A 16,761-nucleotide genomic window follows, 5' to 3' on the forward strand; every position below is an offset into this window, starting at 1 on the left:
ACAATTTGCTCAAAATTTTAAGAAGTATGGATATTAGAAGTGTTATCTCTTTATTCTGTGTTCTCTTCTGCAAATAACTAAATAGTGATATATACTGAAGCCTAAATCGTACTTCCAAAGCAATTTGAAAACCTATAGCCATTTAACTATATGACTAAGATAACTAATTGAACTCTGAAAATATTTACACCTTGTTAGTTAACAGTTTTTGCTTCTTACTTAATACATATGAACAAGACAAGATTTGAGATCAATGACACCAAGTAATTTAGCATTGTGATATTTGCATGGGTATAACCTGTGTAAATGTAATCAATTATGTGGATGGCTTCATGAAGTAGAAAGCTTAGATATCTTGATTTTGGAGATGTAAGCAGAATATTAAATGAATAAATATTATATTTAAAATCAGTACAGCTGACTTACACGCAAGAAACAACCAAAATTGAGCTGATGCCATGGCTTGAGTGACTTCAGTGAACAAGTTTCCTTCTTCTAGAAGAAAGGGGGGATGCTATGTAGCAGAGCTAAGCTCAGAGAACGTAGTGTTTTTATTCTGCACAATTTGGATAAATCTTTCAGAATATTGAAGGAAATAATATGTAATCAGTTCGAGGAACAAGTTGTTTTAATATTTTCAGTCTGACTGGGTATCCAGATGAGCAGGAAAAAAATACATTGTATTTAAATTTAAGTAATCCTGGCAAGACAGATCTGTTAGCCAAGAAAGAAAAAGTGTATAAAAGCAGTGGTAAGGAGGTGACAGATTTGAGGCCCCAAGTATCACCCAGGTATCACAGTGGCTCTAAGACTGTGTCTTGAAGTCGTGGTTCTGGACTAGGTCCGTAGAGAATTTTGTTTGCAGCACGTTTTTTGGTTGCAACCCCCCTACTGCTTGTTAAAATGGTCTCTTGGGGTTTGCAGAGTAGCTGCAAACTTAGTCTTTTTTTTTTTTTTTTGGAAATGTTTCTGATGGTTCATATCATAATTTTTCAAGTACAAAATAGCTTACTGTGGTTCTATTCTGATTTAAGAGATCATGAAAACACTGATAAATTTCCCTTTGAACAGAAGTTCAGGCTCTTGGTTGAATGCCAGTGGGCTCTCAGGAGACCAAAGTCACTGCTGCTGGTTGGATTAGTGCAGGAACAAGGGTGGAGTACAAGAATAGCAAAGTGGGTAAAGAGCCCTAAAATTGTGCCAAAAAAAAAAGGAATTTAAGAGAAGGCAAGAATGTTAATGCTGGATAACATCTATGAGTTGTGTTAGAGCTAATTTTGATTTATTTTCTTCACTGACCTTAGACCATAAAATTAGAATATGCTAATCAAAAGGTACTGTTCAAGTCGGGGGGAATAATCAGTATATATTCTGTGGGAAAATCTGAATGATGTGAAGTGGTGGAGAATAAAGGGGAGAAATTTAATATTAAGAAATGAAAGATCATCAACTGTTACGAATAGTACAGAGGGGGCATCTGTGAGTCGCTGTTTATCAGTTGGAGGGGTTGAGGAGGATGGTATGAGGACAGCATGTTTAGGAGCTGTGGTGGGGGAAGAAGTCACAGATAGAATGTGATGTGCAAGTCCAGGTCTGTTTTCCATGAAGGGCAATACAAATTGTAATGAGTGAAAGGACAACCAAAAGGAGCACCGATTTAGTTGCCCTGTGACTGTGGTGGTAATGAATTTTTAAAACACAAGATTATTCTGTGTAGCTATGTATTTATCAGTAAGTAATGAAGTTAATACATCCAATACATTTACATAGTGTTTAAATTGTTTGTTTCCTGAGTGTATTTTTCCTGCAGGTACAATGTAACTATAATAAATTACCATTTGAATGAATATTTATAATACAACAATGCCCTCAGTGCTGCAACACATAATATTAGTCATGCTACTGGTTAGAGCTTCTATGTGTATTTTACTAATGTGCGATTTTGTTATGCTTTGACTTACAGCAAACAGTTCAAGATAAATGCAACCGTTTATTCTTTGATTTGAGAACAGTCCTCTTTTGTAGTTTAGGGACATTAAGGATGCACTTTTTGGGACTAATGAGCAGTAATACTTTTTAGTATTCTGACTTCATAGTTGGTACTCCAGTTATCTACTTCATTTCTACTTGTTCTTACACCAGGATTCAGGGTTCAGCAAAGTAAGTTGTGCATACTGGATCACCACTGGCTGCTCTCCAGCCTGTTAGGCACATTTCAAATGTTCTTGTAGATGTAGTTCTGGTTTTTTTTTTTTGTAGTCTCAAGAGCATAATTGTACAGGGAACTGTAGACACGCAGCTTTTTTTGTGTGTGGCACAGATAATGCACATGTGCAGAAACTAAAACAATCTAGAGACAGTCCTTGTGACAAAAGAAAAAAAGGAAAGAGTCAAAAGAGGGGTGTTGCTTTTATTTCATCTTTAGTGGCTCTTTTACACTGCCAATGGCAGATTATGGAACATAAACTTTGTGAACCAGCCTGGCGGCTGAGCTTTCTAACCTGGTCACTCACTGTGCCGCAGCACCCTGTATTTCTAAGGGGTCAAGAAGAACTGTTTTTGTTTCTTTATCCATTCACTGTGCCATATCTGTCTTCCTTAACTTCTAATGAAATGTTTGATGTCCATATTCAAGACTGAGCCATGCTGTTCCAGAAGTGCTGACATCCTGAATTATGTTCTGTGCAGCACTGTGCATCTCTGATGCACTGAAATGTTTAGGAATTAATTTTTTTTGCAGAGCTGGGAGGGAAAAGTGAATGAGTGATGCAAACAGAAAACAGTACTGATAAGTAAAGAATTAAAAGCCCCCAAACTGTTTGTTTACCTTCGTTATCTGCAAGTTTCAACATATCTGGAACAATTGTGTTCACCACTGTAGGTGAATCAAGTATGGACTAGTTTGAACACTGGAAGTATAATTTCCCAGTTGCCACACTGCTTACAAATGAGAAGAGGCTGAGTTGTCACACCAAGCAGGTAATGTGATGCCTGTGAAAATGAAAGCCCTGTGCTCACAGTGTGAAGCTGTACAGTTAGAACAATAGTTCCAGGTCTGTTCTAACACCTTTAATTGTCATGTGTTTCATCTAGACATTGAAGCAACAAGTGTTTAAGTCCTCAGAAGTAAATGTGGCAATACATAAAATTCAAAGCTTTTCTTTGAAATTTGGAACTAAAGATAATACCAGAATAAATATACTCCAAGAAACTACCTGTCTGTGCATTGTCAAATATAAATTGTTAGAAAAGAAAAAATGCTGCAGTTGAACTTCATAAAAGTGTAGGGCTTAGAACTAGGGAACAAATGATCATCATGAGTCAAACAAATGATCATCATGAGTCAAGAAAGACAACATTTTGCAATATTTAGAAGGTTGTCTAAATATTTGGCTTCACAGCATTAAGAGTGCCATGTTTTTGCATCTAAAACATATGCAAATTTGTAGGTTTTCTTTTTTTTTTTTTCCCTGTTGTCTTCTCCTAAGCAAAGTATGCAGATGAGAAGTGCAAATACTTGAGTCAATATGGATACACAGTTGCCTAGGTATTACCTCATTGCTTTGTGACCACCTCTAGCCATGCTGAGTGATTACTCTAAATGCTCACAATTAACATCACAGGTGGAAGAAAACTTATAAATAATCTAACGATATCAGAGACCATAATTTTCCTAGCTATAAATAGAACTCTTGTTTAGCATGTGTTGTGATTGGAGAAGAGCAGGAGATGGGTGTTTACTTGCTCAGACCTTCGCTCTGTCCCAGAGTACAGTGGAAATGATAGATCACTTAGGATGCCATTAGCTCTGCCTGAAGTAGCAAGCTAATGCAAGGTAAATTGGAGACCTGAGTTTAATCCAGAAATGGACCAAGAGACATAAGGTAGTACTTAGGAACCGTTACACTGGCTCTGCAGAAGTTGGTGTGCCACAGAATTTGGAGATGGAGCACCAGATGCCCAAACAACTGAACCTGATGTTCAGTTCAGTATTCCTAATAACCCAGAACTATTCTTATATAAACAACAAAACTCATATATGGAGGTTCCTGGAGAAAGCAAATCTCTTTTCTTTCATTCATGGTTGCTTCCTAGTGCTTCTGGCATTTCAGAACTCTTGTAGTCAGTAATCAACATGCGTTTATTTTAAACATAATCTTTAAGATAACTGTTGAGCAAAGTCTGCTGCTACTCACAGGTGGAACAGAAAGGTTGTGCTTTTTATAAGTTGATAAAATGCTTTTTTTTATTGAGCTTTTCTTACAAGCTTGGAATTGGAGACCCCAAATGCTTCAAAGGAATTCTATAAAATGCTTGACATGGTGCAATTGCCCCATGTAAGCTGGTGACAAGGTTAAATTCTTCAGCAGGGTTCAGAAGCGTGCAAGATGAATTCCACAGCCCTGTTGTTGCATGGCACGTAATAAAATTGTGGACTTGTACCTACCTTTCTGGTAGAAGTTCAAGTAGCTAGTCAAAAGCATAACCTGGAATAGGTACACTTCCAGCATCCAAAGAAACTTGATTCCTCCCATTTTAATGGTACTTAATTTCAATACAGACATATTTATTCTGTCTTGTTTTTAACATATTTTACAGATCTATACTTTCAGTTATTCTATATTAGTTATTTCATATTACATATTAAATTATTTCTATACTACAGTTTCCATATATCTTGGTTTTTTTTAGCTGCTTCAATTCATTGAGTTTTGTTTTTATCATGTTTACACTGTAAAATTTGTGTGAAATCAAAAAAACACAGGTTTTGATCAAATAGCTGTTAAATTTCTTCCTTTCATTCTTGTTTCTTTACTAATATTTTTGTTTCCCTCTGATATTTTTAAGGCTTTTAATTCAGCTGTTGATTTTTCAGCCGTCCGTTTCCCCCGACATTGACTTCCTTGTTACTCTTTCTCCTCCTATGGCCCTTTGTACAGCAGTCACACACAAGTGCTTTTCTTGTATATTCCATTGTATCTGCTTGATTTTCCAAACATAATTCTGAAGAAGCCAAAGAGCTATCAGCTTCTACAGAACAAAAAAACACATCAACTGATGTAAGCAATATCTTTTCAAGATAAATTAGAGATCTTGGTTTATTTTGTGCCTAAAATTCCCTAAGGCAATGCTATTTGTGAAGTATTTGTGATAGAAAATCTTTTTTTTATATTACACTCACTTCTCCCTCGTAACTACTAACTCAGATGTCTACCTAGGAAAATGGGCAATTCCTTTAGCTAAACATTGCCATTTAATTATTTTTCTACTTTGCTCAGTTTTGTCCACTTCAGAATGGCAGTTTATGCTTTGTAATGTTGCTATAAGTATTTTTGAGAGATGGAGAAGTTATAAATAATTTGTAAACCTTTCACTTAAGCATACATCATAAACAGCGCGGTAACTTAACTTTCAGGAAAGATATTAATTTGTATAATCACAAATAAAAGTTGTGCATTCAGTAAGTAAGTTTCTTAAAGTTGATGGGAGAAGATACTTGTTGACAATGCAGATAGAGCCTACCTCTGAGTTGACAGATGATGACTTAAGTGTATGCACAACATCATCTCTTTTTGGCATATATCTTAACCTAATGTCAAATTGCAGAAGCACTGCTTACTGTAAGAGTTTTATAACAGAAATAGACTGGAGTATTTACTTCTAAGTTCTTGTTATAAGCTGATTCAAAATCAGTTATGAAATGAATTTTGATGTTACAAATGTCAAATACAGCCAGTGTTTCTGTGCTCTTAATGTCACCCTGACATAGTCTGATTGAGACATTTTGTGTAATCATTATTGTTCATTAAGATTTCATTTTTTAAGTGTCTTTACAGTGATTGCAAAAGTTTATGCCTTTCTGTGAAAGAATAAAAAAAAATTGTTACAGAAAAGCCAAGACTAAATGGGACTGTGGAATCAGAGAGCATCGAAAAAAAAACGAAACAAAAAAACAAAACCAAAACATCAAAAGTTAAATATGTAGGAGATAAGACCTGACGTGCTAACACAGCTACAGATGTGCATAAATCAGTCTCATATCAAAGATGTTAGTAGTGGTGTTTACTGTGAAATACAGATGAAGACACTTGTTTTTCTAATAGTGTCATTATAAAGATTTCAGTGTGTTCTGTATACTTAAGCCTTCAGACGACTTGCTTCTTGCTTTAAGACAATATATTAAAATCATTACCTGTAAATAGTAAGCATTAATTTTTGTTCAGTTCATCTGTCTTCCTTTGGGTAGAAGCTGTTACATCACCAACCTGTCACCTCGTTCCATGCTTCCAGCAGGCTTGAAGGAAATGGCACGTTCTGCTTGTGAAGTGTTACTCCCAAGGAGTACTGGAGGTACAGATCATACCTGCAAGCAGCTGTTCTTAAACTTACTAGAACGTTTTTTTTTACTAGGTGTTTCTTTTTCTGCTGTTTGCTGCAGAAGTCATTTGGAAGGGAATTTCAAAATGAATTAATTCCAAGTGTTTATCAGGGACAGAATAATGGGGACTCAAGGTGCAGATGTAAAGCCAGCTATCTTCTGCTGTGTTGTTATTTACCAGCTACAATGTGTTGTCTGTCTCTGCAGACTTCAAAGTAACAGAACAAACAAAAAAAAAGTGATGTCTGTTATGGTGATCTTAATAGCCAGCCTACGCTGGGTCTTGAACCTCTGTGTCTATCAATATGTTCTGTGCATCTCCAGTTTTACTGTAACATTGGTGCTACTTGACAAAAGGGAGAGAGAACACTGATTCTGGCTGTCTGGTTTGTATTTTCTCACTGCAGTGCAGTATTTCAAATGATTGATTCATGCATTACACTGCTTATATGCTCCAGCCGGTTCACTTGCTATTATCTCATTTATTTGACTGACAAAGTAGACAAGTGATGGCTGCCTCGGGGTTAACTCACTGCTTCATAGGAGGATGATAGAACCTGGTATGCATGCTGTGTATGCAGATGAACAAAACCGTAGGTGTCTTTTCCCACATTGTGGGAAATTGTGTTACATTTCCTCTCACCCTCCCACCTTTTGGAGTTTGAGTTATTTCACTCTGCACATAAAAAAAAATAAATAAATCCTATCTCAGTTTGGAGCAGTACAAAATAAAAGGAGTTTGGAGTGTACAAAATAAAACTGAGAACCCAAAAAGGCACTAGGTTTCTATGAGTGTTAGGGATATTTACTGAGGTTCTCTTTAATAATAATAATTTTTAAAAGCTGCATGTGCATCAGGCTGTATTTATCTTATCTGCCACCTGTTCACTGGCAGAGCTGAGGTAGCGTTCATGTCACAACACTCTTCATTGTGATGGTGTAATTGCTGGGAAAGCGTAACACTGAACCTGGTGCAGAATCATTATTTTGACATTGCATACTGGTCAATAATACAGTTAGATATTAAGGAGAAAAAGACTTCTGTTATGAAGAACCTGATGTTTAATAAAATAATTCTGTATTCACCTCTGTGGAATTCAGGAGCAAGCATGCACTAAAACTCAAAGTAGGGCCCTGAGGAAATGAGGAACTCTACTCATTTGGGGCAATGCACTCCATATGCCTAATTTTGCAATATTAAATCATGCAGCACTCTTGTGAAATTTTATTCATCTCAGCAAGGATGGTTGGGTGGGTCCTGGGATATTTAGATATTTTCCACGTTGTTGGTCTCTAGAGATGTGTTTTGAAGTCCATCTTTCTGTACATATACAAATGAGTGTTTTGAGGTATCAATTTGTGACTACTTTTGGTTTCGGAAATTATTTACCACTCTCTCTCACATCAGTATTCTATTTAGAGAATCTTGACTTTTGCTGGCTGTACTGTCTTCTAACCAAAAGAAGCAATAACTTCTGAAAAATATAATTGACCCTGCTCAGAAGCTTAAATTGCAACATATTGCCGTGCTTTCTGAAACTGCAGTCAACATGTTCTTGTTTCTTAACAAAACAATATTAAATCAACACTTGTAATCTATGGATTAACAAAGTAAAGAAATAAAAGTATACCCAATATATAGTTTTACATTTACAATGTATTGGTGGCCTGTGATGAAACGAGTGGTACTCATGTGTTTTCCTGTCAATTCTGACTCTGCAGAGTCTGAACCTTTACCGTGTGACAGAATGCATGTACACATAAAAAATAAATAAATTCAAATAATGATGATAAATATAATTATCCTGAATTGTTTGGTATTTTTTATTCTTTTGGCATCAGTTTAAGGGGAAACTATTTCCACTAGATTGGATATTAAAACTTGAATCTGAATAGCCTAGCCAAAAATGAAAAAGGAATCAAGTAACACTTGATACTGTTTGCCTTCTTTGGTACATTTTGGTAATAAGAGACTTGTGTGCAGAATGTCATTAAACGCACGTAAAAAGAAAGGAGGGTGAGAATGCTTGATCCAAAGCCATAGAAATATCTAGTATTGCTTAAAGCACAGTATGAAAATCTCATTGCATTTTTGCTCCTCTAAGTAATAGTTTTTGGTTGGCTGGATCACGTTTGGCAGGTGTTTGACTGGAAATGATAAAACCTCAAGTAGTCTAGGGAGGAAAAGGGCTGCCAGAGACTAAATACCAGCAAATTCATACTGGAAATAGAGGACAAGTTTATAGTAAAGAAAGTAATGAATAATTGTAATTACTATGAAAATTGTTGCTTGGCTTTCTGACTTGAAAGAATTGTTGTGTACCAAAAATTTACCATCTTTTTGTAACAACATTGCTGAGTCTAACAAAATATTTTAATGCTCCTTATAAACCTTGCTTCCTTAAACCTTCTAAGCTAAACAACACTAGGACTTCTCCATTAAAAGCAGTTTTATTATAATATTTTGTTCTGGAAAAAAAAAAAAAAAAAAGGCTTGCAGCTATAACATTTGAAATTTTATGTAAAAGTATTATTAAATGTAGTAAGTGCCAGCCATTTCTTGCACTTACAGAGTGAGATGAGCTTATACAGGTAAAAATGAAGTAGAAGGAAGAGGTCAGGTTTTTTGATCACGTAGCCAAGACTTGGGGGAAAAAGTATAAAATAACCATGCTTGTGAGTTAATAGCCTCTTTTAAAATTCAGGTTGGTGAGAGGGTTCACATACCTTTGGAATGTCTTTCAATAAGTATGTGAAAGAGCAGATGTTCTATGAAAATATAAACTAACATACAAAGCAGTGATTGATAACGAGGAAAGTTGAATGTGGCCTCTATTCCTTTGAAATTTATTACGACTAGTTTGTGACAAAATTATATTAAACTAATTAAACTATTGCTTTTTTATAGTACAGCTTATTATTTCAATATATTTTTGCTTCTTGCATTAGGTATTTAGATGTTACTATTTGTCTCTAGATATTAAAAACTTGAGTAGTAGGTTTCAGAGACCACCTGCAGGAGCCTGGTAAGAAGCCATAAATAGATTTATTCCTTTTGTCTGAAGGTAGACATTTGCTTGAATATCACCTGCAATTCCATAGTCAAAATTGAAATGACTGGCTCATCAATAATGATTGTATTGGAAGACACAACAGTCACCTACCAGGATTTTCTCTACTGTGTATTTTTGTAATAAAATGCTTGAAATCATCTTAGTAATATGAAGTATAATGAGCTAGCAGTCTGGTTATGATCTACCAGAGTTGTTATTGAATGGTCTTTTCAGTGTTTTGTGGACTGAATAGGTGTGGTCTAAGATGGTGTCTCATATTACTTCATGGAAAACTGTTGAGGTCAGAAAAAAAATCAGCAAAGATTCATTCATTTATTCACTATTCTTTCTCTAGGCATCCCAATTCACTCGATTTTCTACCTGTATATAGTTTAGTTATGAGTCACAGACATGATGTCTGTGCATCATTTTTGTGAGTTGCTAATTTTATATATTGCAAATATTGTGTAATTTGCATACTTCCTTCTGCAAAGAAGATCATGTTTTTGGTGCTTTGGAGAAACCTATTGAGCAACTCTGTGCTCTCTCTTTACTCACGTTATACTGTCTTTCTGCATGGAAAGACTCTGGAAGCTTATTCATATGTGACTGCGCAACGTGACCACAAATCATAAGGTAAAATAATGGAAGACTAACTTCACCGGGTTGAAGTCATGATCAGGAATGTATTTATTGGGATAGGTTAACACTATGGTAACTTAAACCTGAAATTCCACTACTAAGAAATGCATTGGGAAGTGTATGGTGATCCAAAAGCAGCCTGAAGACAAATCCAGTCTGTCTGTCTTTGGGAAGGTTTCCATCCTAAAGTTGCTGAGAGCCAGTCCCCCAAGGAATATACAAAACTTAATATGGAGAGGTTGGAGGGAAATGTTCCTTCTTCAATAAGAGAAGGAAAATACCAAATGTATCCTAAACTGAAAAAGGAAAATACTTGAATGTACCACTTCAGATTGGATAATAAGGCTCATGGGGAAGAGTTCAAAGAGTATGAGAAACAAACTGGACTAAAAGGGCAACAGTGACTGGTCACAAACCTGATGTCCATAACCAGTAACCTGTCAGTAGCTGAGGCTCCATTTTAGGGCCAGTTCTCTTTCATAAATAACTTAGATGCAGAACTTGAAAGTATACTAAGGTTGCAGGTGATGCTAAACTGGGAGGAGCTTTACACTCCCTTGAGTGTAAGGAGGCCTTGCAGAGAAATTTTGACAAATTAAAGAGCTGGGCAGTCACCAACTGTATGAGGTTCAACAAGAGCAAGTGGTGGATTCTGCAATCCTGGGACATATCTGGGATGGGGCAACCCTCTGTACCTGTACAGACTGGAGGATGAGAGCAGCCACATGGAAGGGGATCTGGGGTTCTGTTTGACAGCAAGTTGAACATGAGCCAGCAGTGTGCCTGGCAGCCAAAAGGGCCGAATGTACCCTGGGGTACCTCAGGCACAGAACTGCCAGCTGGTTGAGGGAAGGGATTGTCCAGCTCTGCACTTGTGTGGCCTCATCTCTAGTATTGTGTGCAATTTTGGGCACCACAGTATAAGACAGACATAAAACTACTAAGTGAACCTCCAAAGGAGGGGTATGAAGATGGTGAAGGGTTTAGAGAGCAAGACTAATGCAGAGTGGCTGAATTCATTTGGACTGTCTAGCCCTGAGAAGAGGCGACTGAGGGGAGGCCTCACAGAGGCCTGCAGTTTCCTCATGAGGGGAGTGGAGGGGCAGGCCCTGAGCTCTGTTCTCTGGTGACATTGACAGGGCCTGAGGGAACAGCATGGAGCTGGGACAGGGGAGGGTCAGGCTGGGTGTTAGGAAAAGGTTCTTCACTGAGATGGTAGAACAGGCTCCCCAGGACAGTTATCATGGCCCTAAGTCTGTCAGAGTTAAGGAAACATTAGGGCAATGCTCTGAGTCACGTGGTTCAGTTTTTGGGTGGTCGATTTTTGTGGAGTCAGGAGTTGCAGTCAGTGATCCTTGTGAGTCCCTTCCAACTCAGGATAACTCTATGATTCAGTATTGATACTCTTAAAATCTAGAGGGTAGGCCTAAGTGCCAGTTTTACTTCAGGTAGGAGAATGGTTTTGTTGGAGAAAATCTGTGTGTTTGATTAGTTAAATCAAAAAAGTGTAAACAAGTAAGCCCTTGTGCCAGACCTTGAGGACTTCTTGTGCCTCTTTTCGAATATAGCTCAACCTCACTGAAAGAGTGACTGTTGAATAAATCTGTTTATTTGTTGCTGGAAAATAAAAGATACAGTGATAGTGATGAGATAATGACGAGGCTTCTAAGACACCACCAGAAATAATGCTGTAAATTCACATTCAGTCAAAACAGATGCATTACTGAGCTGCTGAATTTTTATCACAAGAGAAGTCACTTGTGTTATTCTTGTGATCTCTGAGATGTTACCAAGCTGTTGTATTGAGCATTAAAACTGCAACAATGTCTGTGACTAAAAGACAGAAAATCTAAGGCCAAATGAAACAGACACAGGGCTTCTAACTCAAAAAGGCCTTCTGCTGTACCCACAGATACCTCAGAATCTGCTTGATGGTAGCTGTGTATCAGAGAATGAGAAAGGAATAATACATCCTCTAAGGTGTAAGTCAGAAAAATTATCGTTTTCTGTATCCAAGACAGGAGAAGGAATGGTTTGCAATGGTTAAATCTCTTGAGAAACTGCTACCTTGTTTTTGTGGGAAGCATTTTAGTGCAGATACACTTCTGAAATAAGATACTGTGAAGAAAGAATTCAAAATGTATGAGGGTAATTTTTTTTTTTTCTTACAAACTTAGGGCATGCAAATAGAAACACTGACAAGCAAAGGTATCAGTGTTGCTGTCCAGGAGAATTCCCTTACAGGACGACACTACAGTGTTTCACACAGGGAGAGAATCTTTGGATTTCTATAGGAGTAATGTATGACAGATCGTAGAACTAGACAATTTACTTACTTCCATCCTTGTATGTGCTACACTGAAAACTATGGCCTAGAAAGAAAGCCAAGAGGAAAAACACTTATCTGCCATAGTCTGGCTGTGGCACTTCTGGGCTTGATGGAGCCTTTGGCAGGGCAAGGGACATGATGAAGACTTGGATAGAGCTGGCCACTCAGTGGGAAGAAAGTCAAGGCAGTTAAGTAGGAGAGTCTTGAGAGGATCAGGGGATGTTACTTGCAGCACTACTAGCCAAACCTCAGAACTGAAGAAATGAAGTCTTTCCTGTACATCCACAGACATGACTTTTTGGTCTTTGTTCAACTAAGGCAGTCTGAAATTTGCCGAACTGCAAAGGAAAATCAGAGCAAAGGCCTTACCCTTTACAGAGACAGAGAGTACAAGGACCTTTATTTTCAAACAGTCTTAAATTTTCCACTGAGGATTTTTTTTTTTCCTACTTAAAGTTACGCTGCTCTGAATGGCTTCTTTTATGTTCTATAAAAACCTTGCTGCAGCTGCTGAAAGAAGGGCTTGCTTCAAAGAAACAGAAACAGCCAGGAAGGGGACAAGCCTTCCCACATCAAATGTATGACTGATTAAGGGTCAGCTACTGTCTTTGCCCATAATGTTGAACTTTTAGTTTTCAATTACGATCTTTGAAATCAACAGGTTCTTTTACTTCATGTACTGTTACAGAGTTGTTCAGGTTTCACTTTTACATCCTTTTATTTCCCAGAAAGCAAAAACTATGTAATTGTGGCTACATGGTTACATGCACCTGTTTACAGAAAAGGTAATATTTTAGTATATATGCTCTTTCAGTTAGGCTATTAGGAAAGATTCATAATTTGACAGAAGAAATGAAGACCTTGGAATCCATTTCACTTAGTAGGTTAACTAAGATCATCAGAGTCCTCAAAGTTGTCCAAGATGCACTTCTCCTTGAGTATAGTCAGACAAACGATCCTATTGCTGCTAAACATTAGTAGGCACATGGTAGATGATCAAGATTTCATTTCCTTTGGAGTTGAAAAGATGGCCGTCTTTTTCTAACAATGTACCTAAGGGAGCCTGCAATTGGGGTTGAGTTGATTACCAGATATAATAAGAACCTTTCCTTAATTTATTTACATATTACATTTAGTATTGTAGAATTCTGCTAGCATTTCAAAAGACTGGAGATGAACCTAATTTTCAGGTGGATCTTTTCCTGAGGGTCGCCATTTCGGAATGGCTGAAAAAATATACATTTTTTTGAGTTTTTCATACTAAGCTTATAGGATTCTTCCTTTCTACAGATGAGGTAGTATACACATAATGAGAGGATTGCTGAATTGTTCTGTCAGAAGACTACGGGATATTTCAAGACTAATTTCTGAAACCTTTCCTTACCTCCAGAGAAACTTTATCTTGATTGATATGAAATCCTGTCTGACAATGAAATTAGTACATCTCATTTAAATGCATAAAGTACAAATTCTGTTACTAAATCTGTGTGGTAGAACTTGGTTCATGCAAGTTTGGGAAAAGAAAATTTATTTTTTACTTGACTTTATAAAAAGCTGAAGATTATGTGGTTAAGACCTTCTATGTGCTAATTACAACTTTTAAACCAACTAACCATTGTCAACCATATCTCACTAGGGTGAAGAAATCTGTGATAATTTGCCAATTCCATGACCTTCAGCAGCTGTGCAGAAGAAATGAGCTTTCCCATGATAACTAGGCAGGTAAGTCTCAACTCTTATATATTCTTTTGAGCTGCAACCTTTTAGATAATCAATATGCATATGCAAATTACTCACAACTTTGGCATCTCTTGAGTGGTAGGAGTGTCACTGGGGGAGTTGTAGTAGGGTGGGGAGTTGAAGTTAGGACAGTAATAGTGGTGCACAGGGGAGAATTAAAAGACAACGTAAATGTGTAAGAAATTTCATTAACTCACGTGTTCTCCGAACAACAAAGTGAAGCTACTAGCAAATAATTGCTGAACAGTATAAAATGGGATGCAATGTCAATGACTTGTTATTTAATTGAAAATATTATTAATTAAAAGATAAATTAATTTCCTTCTCCATCCTTGCAGCTTGTGGACAACTAGATTCTTGTTGTCATAAGACTTTTTCTGATGTTTTTTATTACTTCTAATCCAAATTTTTAAACACCCTCTGTTTATGCAAACTATAAGAAAGAAAAAAATTATTTTTGAAATATATATTTCAAATATTTCAACATATTTCAAATATATTGAAATATCTTTTAAATGTGCCTGTATATTCATAAGTGATGCTATTTCTGCTTTTCAGGCTATCACTCTGTGGGCCATAATAATAGTGAACTTTTTACATAGCTGAAAAAAATGCACAATGCAAGCTACAGAGACAGGAAAGTCTGCAAATTACTGTAAAAAGAAAACATTAAGTAAAGAGTAATAGCTGGTATTATTTAGAAAACTGAAAATTAAACCACCTTTCTGTAGCTAGCCACTGACCTGAATTTATAATGTCCTTACAGATGTGTGCAGAGGTTTAGGACTCCACAGTAAATAACAGTTGAATATTTGCCTTGGTGATGAAACCAGTGTTGCTATACCAAAGCTCAGTAGAGGCACGCTATTTAGAAAAATTAAGGGCATGAAAATGGGCCCCAGTACTTACTATAGAATATCTGAAATCTACATTATTGTCTTTAAAAAAAAAAAAAAAAGCCAGTTTGTGGATCAAATACATGTTTGTGGCAAAAAAAAAAAAAAAGTTTTTACTTCATTTTGGTCGATGTTCCTTTGATATGAATTGTAACCACTGGGTCAGAGCAAAACAAGCAGGTAATGTAACTCAGGTTTGCCCAGTCAATTTGCTTAGTCAGTTTGTCTGAAGTGAAGAAAGTGGCTGTGGCCACTAATTTTCGCATTTGTGATTTTCTCATTTTTGATGTTTGTGCTGGGCTCTACTGCTGATAGTTGCCTCAGGCAATGCCTGGGGAGATGGTACTGCAGCGAGATGGAGGAAACATCTGCCAGACTAGTTTTGCCTTTCTTCTGCGTACCATGATTCTCTTGGCATGTGACACATGTAAAACAACTAAGTACATTTTACATTATATACAGCAATTAAAACTTAAACACACTGTGCTTTTAGTAAAGAAAATTTAACGTTCATTGATCTCTGTGCTACAGTTAGATGCAGATTGCAAAAAGAGAGCCACAAATGGCTCACAATCTACATCTGAGTAGATAATTTACAATGGTTAGCATATCCGATGAGTAAGATAAAAGTTTGCCTGAGCTGTCACTCCTCTAAAATTAAAGCCAGGTGTCTTCAACATATGTAAAAGACTGTTGAGTTACTATCTGCAGCCATACATGATTTTAATATATAATACATCCTTAGTCTCTAAAGATACTCCTGGTTTTCAACCTTATACTCATTGCGCTATTTTTTGTATTACCATGCAAAAGTAAAAACAACTTTGCATTTCCATTTTTGAACTTTATGTATTTTCTTATATAAGTTTACTAATAGGCCAGCTAATTTTGAAAGGAAAGCTGAGTTTCAAGTGAATTATTATGATCAATTACAATGCCCTAAGGCTTTAACATGCAATAAGATGCAGTATAAATTATGAGCAATGCTCTCATATTCTGGAACTTCAAAAATTCAGTAATGGATTAGAGTGAACATAATGTATGAAATACATGGTGCATATTAGGAGTGTTGTCCTCATGCCTGAATACTGCAAACCTGGACCACTTCTGTTTAGGTTTCAGAGCAGGAAAATCACATTGTTTGAATCTGATATATAATATATATTTTTTTTAATAAAAATAAAATCACCAAGCTCCGTCATCACCAAGCTATGATGAAGCTCAAAACATTGTCCTATTTTTTTGTAAATTTATTTTCTGATTTTTCCTAGGAATTCAAAACTAATCTAAAGAAAGCATATTGAAGAGCTGAAGTAACCTGGCTTGGTGAATGAAGTAAGTACTCAAAAGACTGATAGAAAGCCAGCAGCTACCTATAAATGAAATAATCTCTAGGTGTCACCCTGGGAAGTTGTTCTAAGCTTATTGTGACAGGAATTGCTAATAAATAAAAAAAAAAAAATCCAAGGACATTTTGCTGTTTACTAGAACAGTATCTAAATGAACTGGAAATCACATAAGGAAAAAACTTTTTTTTTTTTTTGGTAGCATAAAAGATGTGGTTCAAGTGCTACATTCCTTAAAAAAAAAAAAAAGGAGAGGGGTGGGGAGGACGAGCTGGTGGAGTGGATGGGGAGTGGAGAACTGTTGTCGATTTGCAAAGATAAATCTTTGCATCATTCTGATCATAGTGAGAAATCTTGAAGTATGTTTATTAGGCCA

The 16,761-nt window shown here is 36.5% G+C and overlaps 1 long non-coding RNA gene across 2 annotated transcripts in view; it reads left to right on the forward strand.

Moving 5' to 3' along the window:
* LOC121072597 overlaps nt 1-16,761 on the forward strand; it is a 144,338-nt gene that overhangs the window by 87,137 nt on the left and 40,440 nt on the right. The window contains exons 4-6 of one of the 2 annotated variants that reach the window (XR_005821335.1): nt 11,987-12,056; nt 14,040-14,125; nt 16,311-16,374. This is a non-coding gene — a long non-coding RNA (uncharacterized LOC121072597). The remainder of the gene's footprint in view (nt 1-11,986; nt 12,057-14,039; nt 14,126-16,310; nt 16,375-16,761) is intronic. The other variant, XR_005821336.1, reaches the window with a different exon arrangement.

Source organism: Cygnus olor, chromosome 6 (assembly GCF_009769625.2).
Source record: "Cygnus olor isolate bCygOlo1 chromosome 6, bCygOlo1.pri.v2, whole genome shotgun sequence".
NCBI lineage: Eukaryota > Metazoa > Chordata > Aves > Anseriformes > Anatidae > Cygnus > Cygnus olor.